The sequence below is a fragment of the Eulemur rufifrons genome, chromosome 2 (assembly GCF_041146395.1).
Source record: "Eulemur rufifrons isolate Redbay chromosome 2, OSU_ERuf_1, whole genome shotgun sequence".
Lineage (NCBI taxonomy): Eukaryota > Metazoa > Chordata > Mammalia > Primates > Lemuridae > Eulemur > Eulemur rufifrons.
The window spans coordinates 3,118,199-3,142,814 of NC_090984.1; the positions used below are offsets into that span (position 1 = coordinate 3,118,199).

Below are 24,616 nucleotides of genomic sequence, written 5' to 3' on the forward strand. Positions count from 1 at the left end.
TTTCCTGACAACTTTTCTACACTTGGGATCATTCACAGCAGAAGAAAATAGTTAAGAAGCCCCTTTCCCTGTTAATCAAATACTAAGGTTAATGTGCATTTGTGGGTCAAAAGTACAATTTGGGAACCCCTGGGGGTATGAAAGTGGGACTGGGCCTTACAATGACAATACAGAAGATGTTTGTATAGTGTCATTTACTGGGATGTGGCACATTCCAGGATAACCCTGACCTTACAAGTTCAGGGCTTCTATCAATACTTTCAACTGAGGCAATAGAACAAAATAAGCTACAACAAGCGACTCAAAGAGGTACCTTGTTTCCTATTTTAATTGGCTTCTGGGGGCAAGGGAACCTCTAGGGGGGGTCTAACAGCTGGGGCAGCTGGGTGATAGGAGAGCCGTCCTCACCCCCTGTGAGGGGCCCCAGGCGTGAGCCCAGGAAGACCTTCCTGGAGGGCTGCTGCCAGCCAGTCCTCAGGGGTTTTCTCCCTAACTCAAGCTCTTGCCTTCCAGTTTGTGTGTGTTTAGTAAAATGCACACTTCCCCACATGCAGACTCACTTCCTCTTCTCCCTGGGAGAGTCCCTGACTCTAGAGCAGCTGCTCATGTCACCGGTACTGGGGCAGAGAGCACCTGCGTGAGCAGCTGTTGGGGAGCGCGGTCCAGGCCTGCATCCCAGGAGGACGCTCGTGCCAGCTGCCCACTCTCAGAGCAGAGAAGGGCTCTGGCTGGTGCTTGAGACCCCGCTGTCCCCAAGCAGAGCAGGCCAGGCTCCTGGGCATGCTTTGGAAGGGAACAGTAAGAGGAGGGAGTAGACACCTAAGCAGCGTGATCCAGAGAACTTAGAGGTCATTGCACTGGACAGAGGAGATAACAGGGCATTAATGGTGACTCTTCCACAGAAATATGGCATTTCCCCAAACACCTACCATCACAAAGGATTAGCCAATCCACAGCGATGACCACTCAGAGGGGCACGGTGGGATCTGAATGGTCTGACTGTGCACAGCCATCACCATGGTGGGCGCCTTGCACACAGCACACCTGGAAGGTACGAGCAAAGACACTCAGCACGGCTGGAGGGGTGCAGGATGGGGCTTTACCTCTTCTCACCTTGCCCTGTTATTTACACACAATCTCTTCACTCAGTCTTTCTGATCCAACTATATATTAAGTGCAAACCATTGTGTCCATGGCTTGGACTCTGAGGCTTAGAGCCTTCTTGCTGGTTTTATAAGCCTGCCTCAATATTAAAATATTCAATTCAAAAATAGAGCTGGGTGCAACGGCGCATCTGTAGTCCCAGCTACTTGGGAGACTGAGGCGAGAGGAACTGCTTGAGGCTAGGAGTTCCAGGCTGTAGTGAGCTATGATCACACCACTCACTCCAGCCTGGGCAACAGAGCAAGACCCCATCTCTAAAAAGTTAAAAAAAAAAAATCCAACACTAATTATTTAACCATCCATTTTGTAAGAGAGAAAAATAGGCAGGCCAGGTTCTAACAGTGGCTAACCCAGACGGGTTAGGGTTATAGGTGCATTTTGTTTTCTCTTTTGCACATCCACAAACATGATTAATGTTTAAGGACAAAGAGTTGGCAAAATGCAAGAGCTACCACTTCCACATGCAAGTTTGTTTTACACTATGAACAATCTTTAATATAAGACATACACTTAGCGAGTTGAGTAACTAAGACAAATGATGCATGCTTTAATGCGCATGGGACTGAATGTCCACAGAAGCCTTCTTCAGGAAACTTGTTCCAGACTGAAGCCGACAGACCCACTGTTCTTCTCTGCCTCCAGGGCTCAGTTGAGCAAGGCCTGAGGCTGTCAGCATCCACTGCAGCTGAGGTGACCCCCAAAGAACCTCTCAAAGACAGGACACCTCCCAAGCCAGGCTGGCTGAGCTCAGCCACTGGGACTGTTCGCAAGAATGAATGAAAACACAGTATTCTGACCAAGACTGCTCAGTTAAGGGAACCCTGGATGGCGGGATAACGCTTTGTTTATAAAAATAAATAAATAATTACATTCAAGTCACAAAATGAACAGAGTGTTAACAATGCTGGTAAGTGACTATCAATGGTGTTCATAATTACACCTAGTTATGCTGGAACATTTGCATGAAAATGGATCAGAAAGGCAGAGGGCCTAAATTAGTCATCTGATTTTCCATGCACTTTGTATGTGCGTGTGTGTGCGTGGTGTGGAATTTTCTATTTTGTTCACACAAATGCAGTTGAATTAAGTTTCAGTTAAACAACAGTTACCGAAATTGGCCTTCTACATCTGCCACCATCTGTCTGCCAGACACAGGAACCAGAAATGCAGCCTGCAGGGAAGTGCTTTATCTTCTTCAGGCTGATTCTGGGCTGGGGGGATTCAAGTGACTACAGACAGGGAGTGGTCCTTCCCCCGGCAGATGGGTGGCTAGAGAACACAGTCGCAGGTGTGAGGAGCTGCATGGTCCCTTAAAATTCATATGGTCTAATAATTCCCCACAGTGTTCATGGAGAAGCTAAGGCCACGGTTAGTTGTGTCAAAGCCAGAACTAGAGCTCAATTCTCCCTGCTCTCACACCAGTAGCATTTCCACTAGAGCAATTAAACAATTAGCAGTTTTCTGATGACTCTTGTCTGCAAAAAGCTAGAAAATGCTTAGAACATTTTGCCCTACTATCAGGATGAAAACAGTAAAGTTGCTACCTTTTCTGCTCAAAATGAAGGATTTTGTGTTATTAAGTGTTTCTGAAGACAAGCTTCAGGACCTCCCCAAAGGAAAGACCTGAGAAGGAATCTGTAAGTCCTGAGAGGTCACTGGAAACCACTACGTTAAAGTAACCAAGGAAAGCGCCTGCTGGGAGCCAGGGAGAAAGGGTCCCCATCACTCACTACAGGAGGGAGGTGGAGACAGATGTGTCTGAGAAGACCCCTTCATGCTGAGTTTCTAAGGCTCCCCTAACAGAATGATGTGAAAACCCTGAAATGTAAAGTCCTCGGGCTTTTAAATAACTTAGTTTCTGTTTGTGCTTACAGATCCAGGGATGTCTTGCTGAAAGTGACGTGTCCACAGAGAAAGGCGAGTCTAGGACACACAGCTTCTCTTGGATGTGTTTTTGGAATATGGCCAAGGCATGCCAGACCCCACCCCCCACCCCCGCCCCGTGTCTTTAACAAAATCAAGGTCAAATGTCAGTGCTGGCAAGAAGGTAAACAGGAAACACATAAATGAATAATCATTTTCTACCTGTTGTGTAAAGGAAGCTTTAAAAAACAACACAAAAGTCCTTAGTTTTCCTTCCACTGCATCAGGCATGGCTGTGTGTCAGGAAAGCCTCAGAACAGAGCAGGCAATAGGGATTCCCTGACACAGGCCAAGTACTGTCTGGATTTTGAAAAGTGCCACTCTGGAAGTGTAACAAATGACACTTTCCATTTTAAGATCCACAAAATAAGTTTTCTTATAGCTAAAAAAAAAAAAAAAATCAAAGAAAACTGCCAGAAGATATTTTAATGTAAAGCAATGAAAACCCTATGAGCTTTCTGCATAGTGGGCATCTCCAGGCCTTTCTGCTCCAGAGTCCAAACTGTAAAATGATCACTACCAGCAGAAGGGCACATGACACTATTTTGGTCACAATCTGATTCACACGTGTCCCCAAATAGACCATAAGATACCTGGAGGCTGAGAACTTCTTTTATTCACCTTTCATATGTATCTGATTCAGCTGTAAAAATCGCAGTGCCTGGAAGCTGGCAGGCACTCAATAAATGTTTGTTTGATACATTAATAAATTAATGAATGGTCGAAATCCATGACTTTTTACTGAGAAATTAATGATCCACTAATTCATAATAAGCAAATCAGAATGCCTTTATACAACCATTCACAGGATTATACAAATTGGGCTGCACACAGAAATAACATTTTTAATTTGAAGAGAGCACTATCTTGTGCTGTAATGCAGCCAGTGCAATCAGTGCTAAAGTGCCCGGGGTTAGGAAGCTCTTCCAACAGCTTGCCCTCCACTGCATGTGGCTGTGGAGGAGGCTGTGCGGCATGTCCTCTGCTGCCTTTCCTTGAAATCCTGGAACTCCTGGTGGTCCCATATCACCCTTAGAACCTGTGATTCCTGGAGAGCCACCGATACCCTAGACACACAAAGAGGATGTCAGCTGGGATTCCTCAGGACACGCACGATCAGTGTCTTGAAAGTAACCTGGGAACTGGAAAACTGAGAAAGCCCCTCAACATTCTACAAAGTAGACTGCAAACAAAGGGTGCCTGTGGTGTCCTAAATGATGTAACAGGAGTGACAGAACCTCTGTGTGTGCCTAAATTAGGAAACTGGAAGTTGGAACAATCTGTTTCATTCCCTCCTGTCCGCTGTGCTTGTCCACATGCTAGGTTCCCTGGGGGCAGGTGGAAGTCTCACACCTGCTGTCTCCACCCCATGGCATGATGCACACACAGAGTCAGAGCTCCATGAACACCCGTGGTGGCAGCATGTCCATGCACCAACACCACACTGCCTTTTCCAAAAACTTGCCCCTAAACACTCCAGTGTGGTCATTTTTCCTTAGCATTAGCTTCATATCTTATCTGAAAACCAATTTTAAATATGGGAAGAAGATAAAAAAATACTAAAGAACTTTTCTATAATATAACAATATTCATGTATTTTAAAACATTAGCTCATTTTCTTGTTTTCAACATAGCTGTTCCTTTCTCTAGTCATAGATAGCGACATGTAACAAGTTGTATCATTTCTTACACAGATTTGTTCCTTTGCTTTACCTTATTTTAGAAGTTCCATAAGCAGAATAAATGCACAAATACACACACACACGTATTTGTACATACATATGTATAGAGATAGACAGACATGGATTGGCTCCAGGAGTGGGGAGTGTATCTCTATATTTTATTTCTAAGGAATAAAAGCAGGGATACATGAATAATTGACAAATCGTCTACACTTACATCACTAGAAAACCACCATATAGCAAGAAGGGGTCTGGGAACATATTCATATACACGGGCAGCGTATTGTGGGGACGAGCATATAACTCCAAGGACAATGAGTAGGTAAAAGCGATTACTGCTACTCCTTCCAGCCTGCTCTGTGTTATTGTTCATAAGCGTTTCATCAGTTACTGATGTAGAAGTAAAACAGCACCACTATTTTTTAGTGCATGGCAAGCTAAGGTCAGTCATTCTGCATCCATTCTTCAGAAAGTGCCTTAATGACTCCAAAACATGTCTCTGCTGCTGATGAGCAGTCCGTAGTTCTCCCTGTAGGGGAGAACCTGTGTTGACTTGGAAAAGAATTCTACTCGCTCCTATTGTCACCACAGAGATGTGTCTCAAATCCCTCCTGTTTCCAATCTCCCCTGACACATGCTCTTTCTCCCAATGTGTGTTAGCGAGAGAGACACACAGACAGACACAGAGAGAGAGAGAGAGAGACACAGACACAGAGCATGAATCTCTGCTAATGCATCTATTTGACCTCAACAAGCCACATAAGCGCAATGCTTTAGCCATGGCTGTGGTTGAACTGAGAATCCAACCAGAGATCCACAAGCACCACATTACCTAGCAGGGGCTGCATGTTCAGGTGATGCAAAGGACTGAGTTAAATAAACACAAACGCACGCAAAACCCACCACGGGTCACTTACTCCACCCTGAGACGTGGTCCTCCGAGCCTTGTCTAAGTCACCAGGACTTCAACTGCTCAACTACAATATTCTAGTCCTGCCAGTCATAGGAGACACTGGGCTGTTTTTACAGAGTTGTTCTTTACAAAACAACGCTGGCTTGCTTTCTCGCATTGAGTTTGGAAATAGGTCTTAAATTTAGGCACTGAACTATAATTTCCAGCACTATAACGTTTCTCTTTTCATGGTTCTTGTGAAACTAGATTGTAGAAAATGTCATAACAGTTTCCTACTCTGATGCCAATAAAGATGCTGATTACTGGCAGGAGAGGACAACCTGATTTACAGAGGACATGGGAGTGTGGCACATGCGCACGTGCACATACACACAACATGGGAGTGTGGCACATGCGCACGGGTACATACACACAACATGGGAGTGTGGCACATGCGCACGTGCACATACACACAACATGGGAGTGTGGCACACGCACGGGTACATACACACAACATGGGAGTGCGGCACATGCGTACGTGCACATACACACAACATGGGAGTGTGGCACATGCGCACGTGCACATACACACAACATGGGAGTGTGGCACATGCGCACGTGCACATACGCACAACATGGGAGTGTGGCACACGTGCACGGGTACATACGCACAACATGGGAGTGTGGCACATGCGTACGTGCACATACACACAACATGGGAGTGCGGCACATGCGCACGTGCACATACACACAACATGGGAGTGCGGCACATGCACACGTGCACATACACACAACATGGGAGTGTGGCACATGCGCACGTGCACATACACACAACATGGGAGTGTGGCACATGCGCACGGGTACATACGCACAACATGGGAGTGTGGCACACGCACGGGTACATACACACAACATGGGAGTGTGGCACATGCGCACGTGCACATACACACAACATGGGAGTGTGGCACATGCGCACGGGTACATACGCACAACATGGGAGTGTGGCACATGCGCACGGGTACATACACACAACATGGGAGTGTGGCACATGCGCACGTGCACATACACACAACATGGGAGTGTGGCACATGCGCACGGGTACATACGCACAACATGGGAGTGTGGCACATGCGCACGGGTACATACGCACAACATGGGAGTGTGGCACATGCACACGGGTACATACACACAACATGGGAGTGTGGCACACGCGCACGGGCACATACACACAACATGGGAGTGTGGCACATGCGCACGGGTACATACACACAACATGGGAGTGTGGCACATGCACACGTGCACATACACACAACATGGGAGTGTGGCACATGCGCACGGGTACATACACACAACATGGGAGTGTGGCACATGCGCACGTGCACATACACACAACATGGGAGTGCGGCACATGCGCACGGGTACATACGCACAACATGGGAGTGTGGCACACGCGCACGGGTACATACACACAACATGGGAGTGTGGCACATGCACACGGGTACATACACACAACATGGGAGTGTGGCACATGCGCACGGGTACATACACACAACATGGGAGTGTGGCACACGCGCACGGGTACATACACACAACATGGGAGTGTGGCACATGCGCACGGGTACATACACACAACATGGGAGTGTGGCACATGCGCACGGGTACATACACACAACATGGGAGTGTGGCACACGCGCACGGGTACATACACACAACATGGGAGTGTGGCACATGCACACGTGCACATACACACAACATGGGAGTGTGGCACATGCGCACGGGTACATACGCACAACATGGGAGTGCGGCACATGCGCACGGGTACATACACACAACATGGGAGTGTGGCACATGCGCACGTGCACATACACACAACATGGGAGTGTGGCACATGCGCACGGGTACATACACACAACATGGGAGTGTGGCACATGCACACGTGCACATACACACAACATGGGAGTGTGGCACATGCGCACGGGTACATACGCACAACATGGGAGTGTGGCACATGCGCACGGGTACATACGCACAACATGGGAATGTGGCACATGCGCACGTGCACATACGCACAACATGGGAGTGTGGCACATGCGCACGGGTACATACACACAACATGGGAGTGTGGCACATGCGCACGGGCACATACACACAACATGGGAGTGTGGCACACGCGCACGGGCACATACGCACAACATGGGAGTGTGGCACATGCGCACGGGCACATACGCACAACATGGGAGTGTGGCACATGCGCACGGGCACATACGCACAACATGGGAGTGTGGCACACGCGCACGGGCACATACGCACAACATGGGAGTGTGGCACACGCGCACGGGCACATACACACAACATGGGAGTGTGGCACACGCGCACGGGCACATACGCACAACATGGGAGTGTGGCACACGCGCACGGGCACATACGCACAACATGGGAGTGTGGCACACGCGCACGGGCACATACACACAACATGGGAGTGTGGCACACGCGCACGTGCACATACACACAACATGGGAGTGTGGCACACGCACGGGTACATACACACAACATGGGAGTGTGGCACACGCGCACGGGCACATACGCACAACATGGGAGTGTGGCACACGCGCACGGGCACATACACACAACATGGGAGTGTGGCACACGCGCACGTGCACATACACACAACATGGGAGTGTGGCACACGCACGGGTACATACACACAACATGGGAGTGTGGCACATGCGCACGGGCACATACGCACAACATGGGAGTGTGGCACACGCGCACGGGCACATACGCACAACATGGGAGTGTGGCACACGCGCACGTGCACATACACACAACATGGGAGTGTGGCACATGCGCACGGGTACATACACACAACATGGGAGTGTGGCACATGCGCACGGGTACATACACACAACATGGGAGTGTGGCACATGCGCACGGGTACATACGCACAACATGGGAGTGTGGCACACGCGCACGTGCACATACACACAACATGGGAGTGTGGCACACGCGCACGGGTACATATGCACAATGTGAGCGTGCAGCACACATGCACGTATGCACAATGCGGGAGCGCGGCACATGTGCACACGTACATAGGCACAACACATACACATATGTAAGATAGGAATAATTCTGTGACCAGAGAAGTCTCCTTTCCAAAAACAATTTGCAAATCAGTCACTCACAGGCATGCCCTGGAATCCTGGCTCTCCCTCCTGGCCAGCCGGGTTGTCCTTTTTCACCTTTCAGTCCATCGAGCCCGGGGAGCCCTTGAGGCCCCATGGGTCCCGGAAGCCCTAACGGGAGAAACGAGAGTCACACATTTGGGTTGAAGGGTGATGCTGTGTGCACATGTCCCTGGGTTGTGGGGCTGTCACTGCTGCCACCCAGCCAGCCCTGACTGTACACAGCACCATGTCAGGCAGCACGAGCCCTAAGAGAGATCAGGGCGGGTCCTAGAGGGAAGGAAGAATGTTCATACAAGTGCCACAATCTCTGTCTAAAACGCCTGGGGTCAGCGGTGCCTGGGGTGCCTGTGCTGCCACCACTGCAGTCCTGGTCATGGCGGGAGGCTGTGCCAGAGTGTTATGTCACTTTAAGACAAACACCACAGACAGCACAGGTGTCCAGGCTTTTTCAATAATTTCCTTTCTTGCATCTCCCTAATTATTACTCAAATTCCTTGACAGAAAGGACACATGGAAATCTTTGACCCAATGGAGGCCAAAATACAGGTTCAAGCAGTAATAAATGCTGCAGACTTCTAAATAAAAAGCTCAATTGAGAATTTAACTGTTCATTAATTTCTTGTACACTAATTTCTTCTTGAAATTCTGCCCCACACCCCGGCACTGACACCTGGTGAGACACCCTTACCTGGCAGGCCAGGCTGTCCCTGGGGTCCCCGATCTCCTTTGGGCCCCTCCACAGCGTGTCCTGGAGCACCAGGCAGGCCTGGCTGTCCTTGCGGCCCCAGAGGACCCATAAATCCTTGTTCTCCTTTGGGTCCAGGAATTCCTGGGCTCCCAGGTAATCCTGGGAAACCCACGTCACCCTTGGAACCTAAACGAGAAAAGCAGTTTGAGACGGCGGTGGATGCGCAGCCGAGTAGGGGGCTCAGTACACTGATGGGCAGCCGGGGGTGGGCGTTCCTTGTCCTCCGGCACCCCCAGGGGGAAAACTGGAGCAGGCGCTCTGCTCGCTCCTTCGTTTAAGTAACATGCCTGGCTCTAAATGACATGCCTGGCTCCTACCATGGCCTAGCCTGGAAAAGAGAAAGCTTAGCACGCTAAGAGCATGGGTATCAATATTTACTTTTCAAGAGAAGTATTCGATGTCAAAGGCATTTGAATATGTACTTAGCAACTGCATCACTAAAATTAAAGGCTTCTTCTTTCAACAAGTGAATGGTTAAATTGTATTACATCCCTACAATGGGACACTGCTCAGCCGTAAAAAGGAATGAACTATTGACCCACGCGGCAACACGCATGGATCTCACACGCAAGCATGGAGGATTACGAGGCTGCACGGGAGACTTTTGGGGTGATGGGTGTGTCCACCACCTTGAAGGTGGGGATGTTCTCGTGGGTGCATACACATGCCAAAGCTTATCAAACTGCACATGCTAAATATGTGTGTTACATTGTCTGTCAGTGACACCTCAATAGAGCTGCTTTAAAAAATAAAAATAAGAGTTTGTAGGGGAAAAAACCCTCTATGTTTAGTTTTAAACGTATCCCCCCAAACGTGCCAATAAAAACACCAAAATTCTAGGGTTATTTCAAGGTTATTAAGAAAAAATGAAAAGGGAATGGCACAGGGTCAAGTCCTTTTTGGTCACAGGGCTCCTCCTTGGGACTCTCCCCTTACTTCACAGGCAGCGAATCGGAACACAAGCCATCGTGTGCAGTCTGTCCCAGGGCAGTAGGATGTGTCAACCAGATTGCACAGGATTGGACGGGCAGGTAAGGGAAAGACATGTCCCCGGCTCCCTTTCCGAGCAGGAGCCTTCGCAGCGGCGCTGTGTTTGAGGAGGGGAGGCAGCGCCATTCCCCAGGCAGCACCCTCGGCACCATCCCACCCTTCACGAGCCAGGCGCGTCCAGTGCCGGGCAACACACTGCACAGGAAAGGCGCCGGGCTGGCCTCGGGAGAGCCAGGGCCGGGGAAGCAGAGCCACCGTGTGCCCTGCTCAGTCTGTGCCGACATGCCAGGCCTGCCGGGGCCTTTCCCAATCCTCAGACACAGCCCTGGATCACTCAGGACCCCCCCAGCCTTGTCTGAGTGACCAGAGTGTGTGCCCTCCCCAGCCGTGGCTACCGCGGCTTTCCTTTCAATGTCCATCGCTTTTGTATTTCCAGCATCTGCCTTTTCTTCCTCACAAAATGCTAAGGTCTCTGAGGGAAGAGCCTGTGTCCCTTCCCAGCTCTCGAGTGTGCTTGGGAGTTAGCCCACCAGGGCTGCACAGGGGGTGTCTGGCCCGTGTGATGTCCTGTCCTACCTTCACATAAGAATGACCAGTTTTAGAAAGGAACAATTTTGATATTCCGATTACTTTCTAAGCACAAAAATGACAGGGGTTTCCCTCTGTACTGAATTTTATAAAATAAGTCCAAATAAAAGAGAATTTCCAATAACGAGAGCATGGTGGGGTGACCAGCCGTGTCTGGCAGGACATCCCCTCTGGACCCAGATTCTATCCTCCACATCCGCTGCTGCCTTGCTAAGGGGGCCAGGGCTGCATCCTGCAGACGTCACCCCCTGTTCTGCTGGTGCAGCGTGCAGCAGTGGCCGACTAGAAAGGAAGCGCACACTGAACAAATGTTACCTTTGTTTCCTTTGGTCCCTGGAAACCCTGGGAATCCTCTTCCTGGTAGACCTACAAGGTGAGGGCAAAAAGCCACATTTTTCTTTCCTTAAACAATCAGTCTGCAGGGACAGTACAAAGCAGCATCGGCTCTGAAGTAACACTGTACACACTCGTAGAGTACTTGGAAATTAGTTAACTGCACCATGGGAATAAAATTGTATTCCTCCAGTTGTTGCAAGATACCCTTGACTGGATATTCATAATTTAGTGCCTTTCCCTAAGTACCTTTCAGCTCAGAGCCATCTGGCATTTAGCAGGAATGATCTGTGCAAATGAGCACTTATTTCTGACACCGTCTGGAGACACGAGATGGGCTAAACACTGTTCTTATAGAGGTGGGGAAGCCAAAGCCAACGGGGCAGGGACAAATGTAAGCGAAGGGCTTGAGGGACAGTCCAAATGGGGGAAGGGAGGACAGGGTATTTTTTTATGAATTATTCCTATAAAAAATGAATGTATGCAATGTAAACATAAGGGTTATAGGCTTAAAAGGTGAATTCAGCGCCAACAGCACTGGGACCCCGTGGCCCCTCCTCCATCCGCTGTGCACCCAGCTCTGCCCGCTGAACATGGCCTGCGAGTCTGTGGCAGGGGGTGCTGCTCACTCTGAAGGGGGATGGCGGGCCGGGCCGTACCTGGTCCACCCTTCTCTCCCTCCGGCCCCGGGATTCCGTCACTGCCGCGCTCCCCTCTCTGGCCGGCTGGGCCTGTGGGGCTGGGCTTCCCAGGAAGACTTCAAAGAGAAAGGCCACGTCAGTCATGCACAGAACCTCTCCCACACCCTGGTGTCCACATACAATGGTCGTCTTTTAAGGGAGTTGTTCCCTTCTGAGTACTCCTGGCTTCCCTGAGGTTAGTTCTGAAACCCCTTCAGAAAGGACCCCCCATGCTGTTACACTGCCACCGAATCCTGAGCCACAAAGGCTGGTGAGAATGGAGAGCAGACACCTGGAACCCCACGCCACCTAGAGAGACAGATTGGAGACTGGGCCTGGATCCTAACTCATGGCAAGACCTTGGAAAGGCCCTGTGAGCCCCCCAGACCCAGTCTGCTCATCTGCCGACTGGAGGGGCAGACGGCTGGCCCCTGGTCAGCCCTGCAGCAGCGTCCTGGGGCCAGAGCCCATCCATGTGGGCAGCTCCCTGAGCCTCTGGAGTCCCTGTCCCTGGTGGCCCCTGTCCGCACACCTGCCCTGCTCTAGAGCAGGGCCTCTACCTGCTTCTCCTTTGATGCCCTGAACGCCATCCAGTCCTGGGAGGCTTTTGTCCCCTTTTTCTCCGGGCAGCCCAGGGCTTCCTAAAAAAAACAAACAAAACACCAGAACACCTGTAAGTTGGAGTTTGTGTTGTCTGTGATTGTCATGTTTAGGAAGAAGCCCCAGGTAAACTACCTGGATAGTTGACGCTCCCGGGAGACCCCTTTGGGCCAGAGACCCTGGCATCCCTGGGATCCCAGTGCTTCCTTTTTCTCCCTTCTCTCCAGGGCTGCCTGGGAAACCTGCCACTCCTTGAACTCCCTGCAAGTGAAAATCTGGCATGTTAATTTCACATCTATCCTGGACATTTTGGTGCAATGATTATTGCACCGTAAACTGCCATTGCCCATTTCTCGCCGAAGTCCACCTCCGAGAACAGAGGAAAAACTTCAGCACAAAGCAGCCAAGTGCCCCATTTCTACTCACCATCCCTGCTCACCTGCGACCCCTCTGCTTTCTCCCAGGGATAGCTGCCCCCCACCCTGGCCTCCCCCTGAGTCTCCAGATTCTTCCTTGGGGGGGACAGGTACTGAATAGAAGGGGGAGAAGAGGCAGCTTCTAATACCCTGGGGGCATTACTGGAGCTGAGGACTCACTGAACCTGCTGAGATAATTACTGAATATTTCTCAGGAAGTGTTTCCACCGAGAGGGGCAGAGGAGACATTTCCACGCAGGGTGCTGGTTACCTTGGTCCCGGGCAGCCCAGGAATGCCAATGCCAGGAGGGCATGACTGCCCTTTCTCTCCCTTTGAGCCTTTCTCTCCAGGTAAGCTGGGGATGCCAGGCACACCTTTTTCTCCAGGGCTTCCTGTAAACACAAACAACTGAAACTAGAAGGTGGGACTGGCTAGTGCTAGTGTTAAAAAGGAAAGAGTCCCTTGACAACCAGCCAAGAATGAGGTAAAGGAACACGGACCCCTTCATTTATCAACCTGCAAACAATCCAGCCAGCTGTCAGTCACCCAGGTCACATCGGAGCCGCATTGGGAAATGTTTCTCTTGTCTTTTTTATAAAGACAGAGTAGAAATACACTAACTTCTTAGAAATACATACTTTCTCAGCAGTATAAAAATGGCTCTTAGGTTCTTTATTATATAACCAACTCTCACTAACCAAATGAACCACAGGGCGCGTGGGGCAGGTGTACAGGGTGAACGCATCCTTGGTTTGCAATGTACGTTGGTGGCCAAGCTTATTTGTAAGTGGGTATGACCAGAAACCTAGATGTTTATATTTCAAGTGACAGCAGCACCTTGTAGAAACTTAGGAGAAGATAAACAGACTTTTTGTCTCCACTCTTCCCCTTTCTGGGCAGGTTACGAGAAGCATTACCCACTAGACCCTGTCTCACATTCCTTCTCTTTGTGCTTGCTGTCACTGGAGGGGACCCCACTGGCAGAGCACTAAGGCTGGCTCAGGACTGGGGAAGATGAGTCCAAGGGATTCCTCTGAACTAACACAAAGGGCTCCAGAGGCAGGCGCTGCTCTAGCTGACAACCCTGAATGGAGAGCCAGACACCTAGGGAGATGCTGGCCAAGTGGGCAGCCACTTGGAGATCATCAAAAGTTGGTTGTGTCCAGCCCACATTTTATTTTATTAAATTGTAGGTTTTCATAGCAATGGTCATAGTGTCAGCCAAACGCCATCCATCCATTCCCTAGGCAGGACTGAGGATGTGAATTAGTGTCAAAGACACAACTGCCTGGATTATGTTCTCCTCTGTGGAGCAGGATCTCATTCTGTAGACACGTCCTGCCCGTACCACACACACACGTGCTACAAAGACTCCTGTTCTAAATCCAAGTTACCTGGCAAGCCCATTCCACCAACAGGTCCTATTGGTCAAGAATGTCCGGGGGCACCTGGGGTTCCACTTATACCTGGGTCACCTTTAGGTCCTAGAATAAGAAAGAGAACAGTCAGCAGGTTGCCATCTGTAGAAAGCACTGGAGAGCACATGCCCCTTGCCACGCGGGGAACCTCAGTGCCACACTGTACCTGGCTGTCCAGGGTGCCCTGCCTGCCCATCCTTTCCAGGCACTCCTGGGGTCCCAGGGTCTCCCCGGGATCCTTTTTCACCAGCTGGTCCAATTTGTCCTATAAATCACAGAAAAGAACAACGATGACCCAGCCTGCTGCTTGAAGAGCAAGTGGTTGCAGAAACACAGGTTGGTTTGGTGTCATTTATGGAGACTCAGCTTCCCACTTGCCTTTCTCTCCCTGGTCTCCCTTCTGTTCCTTCATGCTGCCCATGTCCACCTCATCCATGGACCCAGGCTTGCTGGGGAAACCGACGTCCCCCTTGTCACCTTTGAAGCCAGGGTCTCCCCTGGGTCCCGAGGAACCTGGGAAGCCATGTTCCCCTGCAGAGGAAAGAGAAGGTACCGGGTGAGGCTGGTTACAGAGCTCGGAACTCTTGCTGGCTAGGACATGACTGATTAAGAAGGTATCGAGGACGAATAACTTGTCTAAAAATGGCACTAAGTGTCGAGTGTCTGAGTTACACAAAAGAGTCTGAAACCAAGTAAACAAATAATCAAGCCATTTTCCAAAAGTCATTATTTGCTAGTAATGCTAATATACTCAAACTTGGCTTACTACATTAGATAATTTATTATACATTTTCTCACCTTCCTACATACCTTTATCACCCCTGCTCATTCTGCCCTCAATTCCTATACAATGACAGAGTAGGAATTTTCCCATTCTACGAAACAGATGACTTTTTTCCTTCTTTTTTGAGACAGAGTCTTGCTCTGTCGCACCCAGCTAGAGTGCAGTGGCATCATCATAGCTCACTGTAGCCTCAAACTACTGGGCCCAAGTGATCCTCCTGCCTCAGCCTCCCGAGTAGCTGGGACTACAGGCATGTACCACAATGCTCAGCTAATTTCTTTATTTTTTGTAGAGATGGGGTCTTGTTCTTGCTCAGGCTGGTCTTGAACTCCTGACCTCCACAGATGCGTCTATTTATACCTCACAATCAAAGTCAATTTCTCTTTGAAAAAAATTATTATGGGCCAATTTCAAATAACAAGAAATGAAAATTAAGATTTGTAAAGTCACGGTGTTTGCTAACTTGATTCTAAGGACTCAGTCCCCCTGGCACTGCTGAAGATTCCACCATTTCTCAAAAAGAATCTCAGCGCCATCTTCCTTCTGATTTGCGGGGCAGAGCTGTTCTGAGTCCCCCATGCACTGTGCACCTCGGACGCCCACTGGGCCTGGGGCATCTCCCAGCCCCTGCTTGATCTTCTTAACTTTGCTCATTACCCCTCGAAATGACACATGACTGTGACAATTTGAGAATTTCCCAAGGGGCTTCGAGAGAGACACGGATTCCTACCTTTTTCACCTGGTAATCCTGGAGTACCTGCTGGTCCTGGTGAGCCCGGCTGCCCGGGGGTCCCCATGACGCCCACCTCTCACTTGGGACCTGTGGACAGAGGGGAGGACCATGAACATTTCCTCCCTTGGAACATGGATGGTAAACTCTATGAGTCATGGAAAGGATGAGGCAAGGCCTGTTTCCTTGTGCTCCATCCAGCCAGAAGTTCCAAAACCATTTACCTGGAAACCCGGGGATTCCAGGTGTCCCCTGCTGTCCAGGAAGGCCAGGGAGCCCTGACTGTCCTGTTAAGCCAGGAAGTCCTTGAGCACCTTTACCTCCCTTAGGGCCCGGCAGGTCCAGTCCAGGGAATCCGGGGAAACACTTCTCTACTTTTATTCCAGGAGAACCTGAGGTCGGGTGAAATGAGAATGACTTTTAGCAGAGTTCACAACTCATTTTTTCTGAACCATTTCTCCCTGATTGGTTTACCCTATTCTGCCCTCACCACCTTCATTCTAAGATTATTACCATTAAAGTCAATAGTAGCTTCTAGATATGGACTCAATTAGTTTAAATTATTGGCAACTTATTAACCCCCCTATGGAAAGAAAATATAGAGACATCATTTTGAGTAAAATTTTAAGTTATTGAATATACAATACAGGAAAGATCTCTTTGGCACATAAACCAGTCTCAGTGGCAGGAAAGAACAGAAATCTATGACTCTACATTTAAGCAAACAAGCAAACCTAACTTTACAAACTGGAATTTACTTCTTTACCTTTTATTTCACAAATCGTGCTCATCTCCCCTCCAGCATCATCTCCCACACCACCGTGACCACGCTTTAGAGAAGGGATAATTCTCAGAGAATGTCACATCACCTGATGCCCCTGGGGGTCCCTGTCCTCCAGGGGGGCCCCTAAGTCCAGGGGGTTCTATTCCTGGAGATCCTGCAGGGCCCGGCAGTCCAGGAGGTCCAGGGTCACCTGGAGGGAAAAATTGTGAATAAACTGTAGGAACAGTAGCAGACACTTCCCACTTACAAAATGGGCCACAAAATGGCAGGAAACCATGAGCTCTAAACTAGGATTTTCATCATTCTTTCAACAAACAGGTCTGGAATATACCTAGTAGGTGTTCTGGAGATACAAAAATAAGCACACCCACTCTTTGAAGCAGTCTGGATAGATCTGTGAGAAGTTACCTCTGATTCCCTGCAGCCCGGGGCGGGGGGGGCGATTGCTCTGTTTTCTCCGGGAATGCCTGATGCCCCGATGTTCCCCTTCTCCCCAGATGTGCCAGGAATGCCGGGAAGATCTGGCAACCCTTTCAGTCCTGGTAGACCAACTCCCGGCTCCCCCATCCCCAAAGCACAGAGAAGCAAATTGACCAACAAAGTCAATATTTATATCAAGCCAATAGCATAAGTGAACATGTAACGGGTACTGCCAGTGCATTTAGTAAGAATATCTGTTCAACTCTTTATAAAAGTTTGAGAAGCTTCCTCACACCTATTATTTCCTTTTAATCTCACCACAAGCCCCAAAGGTGGGTAATTTTTATTGTTTTCACTTCACAGAGGAGGAAAACCAAGGCTCCCCACAGTATGCATTTCTACCTGGGCCTCTGACCCAAGCTTGTCCCCTCAGCCCTGCCGCCTGCGCCTGTGAGGAAGAGCTGACCCTAAATAACTGACAAAATGCCAAATATGCTCTGTGACCAGTTAACCAAGTGCTTCTTAAGAGATGGGAAAGTTCCAGGGCTAGTACGGGTACCACTGACACAGTTTTTTATATAAATGAAGGCTTTCACAGCAAATTAAACATTTAAAACTACCACATGAATACAGGGGTTTTGACAAATACAGTTGATTAGAAATGAAGGAAGTATTTTGGAGAGCAACGGCACATTGGAAATAGCCTCAGTTTAGACACAGACGTAGACTGTACTTGTACTCATTGAAGCAAGTAGGTGGATGTGAAATGACAGCACTCCACTACATGCAAGTGACACTTCCAGATAAGGAGGACATGAGTGCGTACTGGATACTTCTCTCATGTCCCAGTAGGAAATTTGCACAATGGAAGGAACTCCATCCAAAGGATTCTTTAAAAAGCACACTATTTCAAATCACAAATCAAATCCTTCATTCCGATTCCATTTGGCATTAACTAACTCCTGAGCCTTGCATGCTTAAGGTGATCCACACGCCACCACAGTTGACTAAATTTTCAAATCAAATGTACATTATAAAAGGAAGATGCTGCATGTTATATAAAGACAGACTTCCAAAGCCTTCCCTTCCATCTCTGCCATGCAGAGAAGGCACCACGATGCCAGGCATCTCCTAGGAAGGAGCTCCCCCAGGACCATGAGGCCACCTGCCTTCTCCTGATAGAAAGTGAGCCGACCCAACCTGGTTCTGCCATCCCCTTGGCTCTTTCTCCCTTTCTGCACCAACACCTTCCAGCAATTTCACTTCCATTCCTTATAATCAGAACATCCAAGGATGAGATGGGGAACCTGCAGCCCCAAGGCCACATGTGGTCCTTGAATCCCCGAGCTCGGCCCCTCAACTGACCCTTTTAATCCTTTATTCAAAGGATTTGTTCTGTAAAATTTGGATTCAGTCAAAAGGCTGCACTCAAGGATCCAGAAGGCCACATGTGGCCCCAAAGCTGCAGGGTCCCCACCCCATTTAATGGCCATTCACACTTGCTGAGCAGAATTTTGAGTATAAGAAAGTTGGTAGAAGAATATTTGAGGACAAAAAGAATCCCAAAGTCACACTAGACCAGTGGTTTTCAAGCAGGGACACTTTTGTCCCACAGGTGACGTTTGGCAATGTCTGGAGATATTTTCAGTTGTCACAGCTGAGGGTGGGGGCAGAGATTTCTTGATGTCTCAGGGACAGAAGCCAGAAATGCTCCTGCCAAAGGTCCTGCAAGGCACAGGGCCACCCCACGGAAAAGGATTTTGGACCCAGAATGCCAATGGCGCCGAGGCTGAGGAACCTGCACTGAGAAACCCCCTGGTTGGCTGTGACCTCTGCAGGACAGAGGCTTCCCCGCAGCTGTTCCTCTGCCGCCCGCCATGAGAAACACGTTTCACACTGAGACCCAGCACGCACATGCACAAAAACATCTCATACAGTTTCGTAAGACTGAAACAAATGTTTCACAAAATCGGACAAATGTCTCCCCTCAAAATATTTAGCGCCATGTGCTATGTACTCTGGTATTTTCTAGTCTATGCCATTTCATTGAAAAACAAAACATGTTGCTCCAGCCTATCCTGTGAGATTAGTAACCTACATTTTCTGTGTCCCATTAATAAAAAGCTGAGGGGGAGAGAGCAATCTAGGGAACATCACACCCACCTTTTGGCCCTGCAAACCCGGGCTGCCTGGTAAGCCATTAAATCCTGGGCGACCTGGACTCTCGGGGTCTCCCACTTCTCCAGGTAGGCCATCGACACCTGTGCGGAAGAGTCAACATAATCGGCCCAGTTATAATGCCATTCCCCACTTTCTTTACTTCTCCTGCACTTGCCCAAATGTCTCTGACCTGATTCGAGATGGTCACCAGACAAGCCCTTTGGGGGCGATCCTGAGAGGCCAGATGAGCCCACCCTTCCGGCACCTGCACTCTGCTCTTTCTCTCTCATGCTGATTCTCCTCCTCTCCTTTGTTCTATCTCCTCAGCTGTTCTTTCCTGCCCTACTTCCCCAATAGGAACAAATAACTCCCTTGGCATTTGCAGACTGAGAAGGGCACTCTGGAGGGGCCAGAGCATGACCATGACCTCGTGAGAAATGCAGACCCCGCAGATCTGCTAAGTCAGACCCACTTTTTAACAAGATCCTGCATGATCTGTGGACACGTTCAAGTTTGAGGAGCACTTCAGACCACCGGCTCTCAAACTAGGCTGCACCCACCCTGGAGCCACCAGACATCTAACAACTGTCTGGGCCACACCCCCAGAGGCTCAGATGGGCTTTTGTTTGTTTTTAGAAATGGGTCTCACTACCTTTTGTTGCCCCAGGTCTCGAACTCCTGGGCTCAATAAATCCTCCCACCTGGGCCTCCCAAGTAGCTGGGACCACAGGTGTGAGCCACTGGGCCTGGCTCTGATGGGCTTTTTAGGTGCTGATGGGCAGTGACTTTGGCAACCACAGGTTTAGACCCTTTACATGTGATGCTCAGTGGTGACGTGTAAGCTTGCAGAGGCGTAGGCCTGAATCGCACGCGCAGTGTGGCTGCTACACAGACGGGGTCCGGGAGTGAGTGCATCTAACCACCACGCCTGCGCCTCCATGCAGGTGTAGGGGCCACGGGGCTCTGTGAAGGAGGCCTTCCGTGGTGATGGTGACAGGGCACTCCTGTGGTACATGGTGAGTCCACGGGCACGGAGATGGCCTCAGCATCTGTCCCTCTTGAACACAGAGGGTCTGCTGCCCTCTGAGCCCAGCAGAAGTAGCCTTGTGTGTGAGCATCACACAGCTCTTGGAGAAAAGCGCTGCTGTCTACGGTTCCCCAAGCACAATAGTCCACACAAGAGTGTGACGTGGAGCCTCTAGACACAAAGCCTGGGAGGCTGGGGAAGTTTTGGTCACAGGGTGTGTTGTATGAAGACAAACTTCCTTACACAACACACCCCTTTTGATGCTCACAGCACCTTCTTCTCAGCCATGGACCCAAGGTCTGTAATGACAAGTCTATTAATCAGAGTCTACACGATAAACAAGTAGACCTAAGAAATGTGAAAAAAGAAGAAAAAGAAAAAAGGTGAAATTGTCCTCATTACTTCCTTAAAGTTTTCAGAAGGAAGTGATGGTCCTAAAATGCTAGTGCCCTGTGGGGACACCCTTTTCCATAGGGGTCTTTCTCCTAGGAGCAAAGCCCTGTCTCTGACTCCCAAGCCCACCCTAGTGCACGGAAGTTTTCTTCTCTGATACGGGGAAAGCCCTCGAGGGTGGGTTTTAAACAAATGCCACTCACGGTGGTGCCCAGGCAGCGTGCACAATCCTAAAGTCCCATCTTCTCTAGAAACAAACTCCTCCACCGCGAGGCATCCATCGGATAAAGTGATTGAAATCCCTGTCCTCAAAACTGCATGGACGTTTTTGAAAGCCCCAGTTAACACCTGAGTCACTAACGTGTGTGGTGTTTTATGTCTGCTATCTCCTCTTTTCTCACCAGATCCGTGGGAGGACCAAAGGGGTCGTGAGGCAGGTTTACCTTTGGGGCCGGGGGTGGGGGGGGGCCCTGGAAATCCAATCCCTGGCTGGCGTGTAGCAGCTTCTCTCCCGGGAGGCCTGGCCTTCCCAGCATTCCAGGAAAGCCTTGGTCACCTATTGTGAGAAAGACCAATGGTCAGCGTGAGAAGAACGTGAGGGAGCTCCCAGGGTACCCAGGTGGGCTGGAATTCTAACGGTACCTTGAGGCCCTTGGAAACCTGGGAATCCCAGAAGTCCTTCTGCTCCAGGGGGGCCTGAAAGGGGAACGACTCTTCCTGCTTCACCTTTTGGACCTGGGGACAAAGGCAAAGACATTCAGTGAGTGAGCTGCTACACTGCACCATGTGCACCCAGAGAGAGCAGCCGCTGTCTACATTTTCCATTTCTTCCCTCTACGTTTCTAGACTCTTCCAGAGAGCTACCCTTCTTCCCAAAATGTATGTCCAAAATGATCAAGATGTTTGTTTCAAGAATTCCTTGAGAGTCCAAAATTAAAGTCACAAAAAGCTGAAAAATCAACAATATAATGTGGATGGCCTTGGGTAATTTCTTAATGAGCCTGTCTCAAAAAACCAAAATGGTTTTACTGTTTTCTTTCAACTTGCCACACAAATTCTAAGTTGCTCTGAGACTGACCTAAATTGTGTTCGTTTGGCGCTAAATCATCCAAACCTGATAAAGGGATGATCACGTGTCACCCACTACGCCTAACGGTGCAGCGGGGCAGCTCTGTGCTCCCCTGAGCAGCACAGGAAAACCACCCCTTCTGCTTCCCAGCCAGGAAGGGCAGCCCGGCTGCCTGGCCGTTCATGTCTGGGAGATCCACTGGGTGTCAGGATCTAGCTATCAAGAGAGGACAGAGGCGGTCACCTCCAAGGTCGTGTGCACTGAATCTTCACAAACCTTGTAAGAATTCCAGATATGTGGGGCGGCCCCAGAACAGCCAGCACATTCTTCATCTATAGACTGTGGGAAACACCAACTGACTGACCCTAGAAAATATCTGCTATCGTCTACGTCCCTGGGAACCAGGCTTTTACGATCATCAAAGTGAAACACAGCTCTGGCAGATCAAAGAAGGCTAGTTTTCTAATCTCGAAGCTGACTGGGCCTGGATGGCCGAGGAACCCCACAGACCGTGGGCAGAGGATCAACCCCACCATCAACAATCCTCCTTCAGGACCCTTCATCCCTCATCTCGCCAGGAGATATCTGGAAGTACACATTTGGTTTTTCTGATGGTAGTTTCTGGCCAAAAAGAAAGTCTAATTCCTTCTTACAGCTCTGCAAATTTGCAGGCACCACAGCACAATGAACACTTGATTTGTTCACTGTGAAACGAGGAGGGAAAGTGATCAGAGGTGCCTTTGCTCAGTGTCATCCTCCTGCTACAGGAGTCATAAAAGAGACATGTCTGGGACCCTTGCTAGACAAAGAACAATTGCCAGCGGAGTCATAACAGCACTGAGCACTCAGTGGTTAAACAAAACTCGGAATGATGATGACAGACACATCAGCATGCGACACATGGACTCCCATCAAGACTGGATAATATTTCCCATGTTGGAATGTTTATGAGCTTTACACTTTGTCTTAATTATGAAATGATAGTCCCACATGGGGACAGGAATCGATTATAGCTGGGCTAGCTATATGGTGATCTACAGAACCGGCAAACGTGTGAGCAAGAAGGGTGCAGTATAATTGTTCCAACATCATTCCTGTTGGACGCTTTGATTACCCAGCTACTTAGTTACTACGTCTTTCAGAGTTTACTTGTCACACATTTTTAATCACCCTAAGTCCTTTCATTCCCTTTTACAACTTTCAAAAATGTCCTAGTAATGCACCTTTCTTCCCTCCTCTACACAGCAGCCATTCCCACTCCAGGGTCTTCTAGGGAACCGTAAGAGTGTACCATGTCACTACTGAGCACCCACTGTGTGCAAGGCCCAGGGCCACAGCCTTTTCCCCTCCGGCCCTGATAATACAGTAGAGAATGACTCGGGGAGTCCCTGCCCCAGGGTGTCCACAAAACATGTGGACAGGCCGTGCAAGGGCAGAGACCATCTCTTGTGAGCACTCAGCGTAGCGCTCGGCACATGAACCACTTGAAAAATGGTCAGCAGATGGCTGAAACCAGCATGGAATTAAACAGCCATCATGAGACAGCATCTGTTGTAAAGTTACTCAAGAGGCACCTATGTGTCAGTGGAGACGCGGAGGTCACATTGCTTGGGACATACGCCAAAATGGGCGGCTCATCGAGAAAAAACAGAAAAGAGATAAAGAGGAAAAAAGTGACCTCGGTTTGATATTACTCCTACATAAAGGCTGACTTCAGTTCTGATTTCAAGATTATTCTTTTTTAAGCACCAAAGGAGGCAAGAAAAGCTTCATTCTTCTCTGCTGCACCCCTTTTAATAAAAGGATTCATTCTGTAAAATTTGGATTCAGTCAAAAGGCTGCATTTAAGGACCTAGAAGGCCACATGTGGCCTTAAGGACGCAGGTTCCCCAAGTGGTAGGTCCTCTGCCTCTCTGAGCCCCGGATTCTCATGCACCTGGCGGCTGCACCTCGAGGTTCCCAGGCCTCACCTGGCAGGCCTGGAGACCCAGGTCCCCCGGGAAGGCCCACTTGTCCTTTGTCACCAATGGGGCCGATAGGACCAAATCCTGGAGGCCCAGGAGGGCCGGTGTCATGATTACTGGGGAATCCCACTCCTCCAGGGGGGCCACGTTCTCCTTTCAATCCTATGGAGCCCTGATGTGAAAAGGGGAAAACCGTTATCAGTAGGCGCACCGGCATCCCTGCCCATGTCGCATTCCTCGGCCATCATAGTCAATGAGTGCCAGAGTCTAACCGGCTTCCACTATTCATTCACCGCAGCAGCCCCCCAGTGGGCCACTCTAGTTAATAAGTGAAACCAACATTCTTTTCCCTCAGCTGAGTAATCGCTCTCCCTCCCGCTCCCTACTTAGGGAGATACTCCAGATAATAAGAGGTTTCTATCTGGAATCCTCTTTCAAACAATAACCTGATCACCGTTAACTTTAGATTTCACCATTATGCAAGGTGAAGAGATATGAACACTTGTCTGTTCAGTTGCTCAAACACAGCTGAAGAGACTGAGCCATTATCACCCAATTGTTGAAGTCTACACTGCCCACACCCAGGTTTACAGACCTGAGTCCTTCCGTGAACCATGAAACAAGTTTATTTGTGTCAATCACCATCCAAATGAAAATATATA

General features: G+C 49.3%; 1 pseudogene; it reads right to left on the minus strand.

Moving 5' to 3' along the window:
* Positions 1–603: 603 nt before the first annotated feature.
* LOC138380932 (collagen alpha-1(IV) chain-like) overlaps positions 604–24,616 on the minus strand; it is a 43,990-nt pseudogene continuing 19,977 nt past the window's right edge.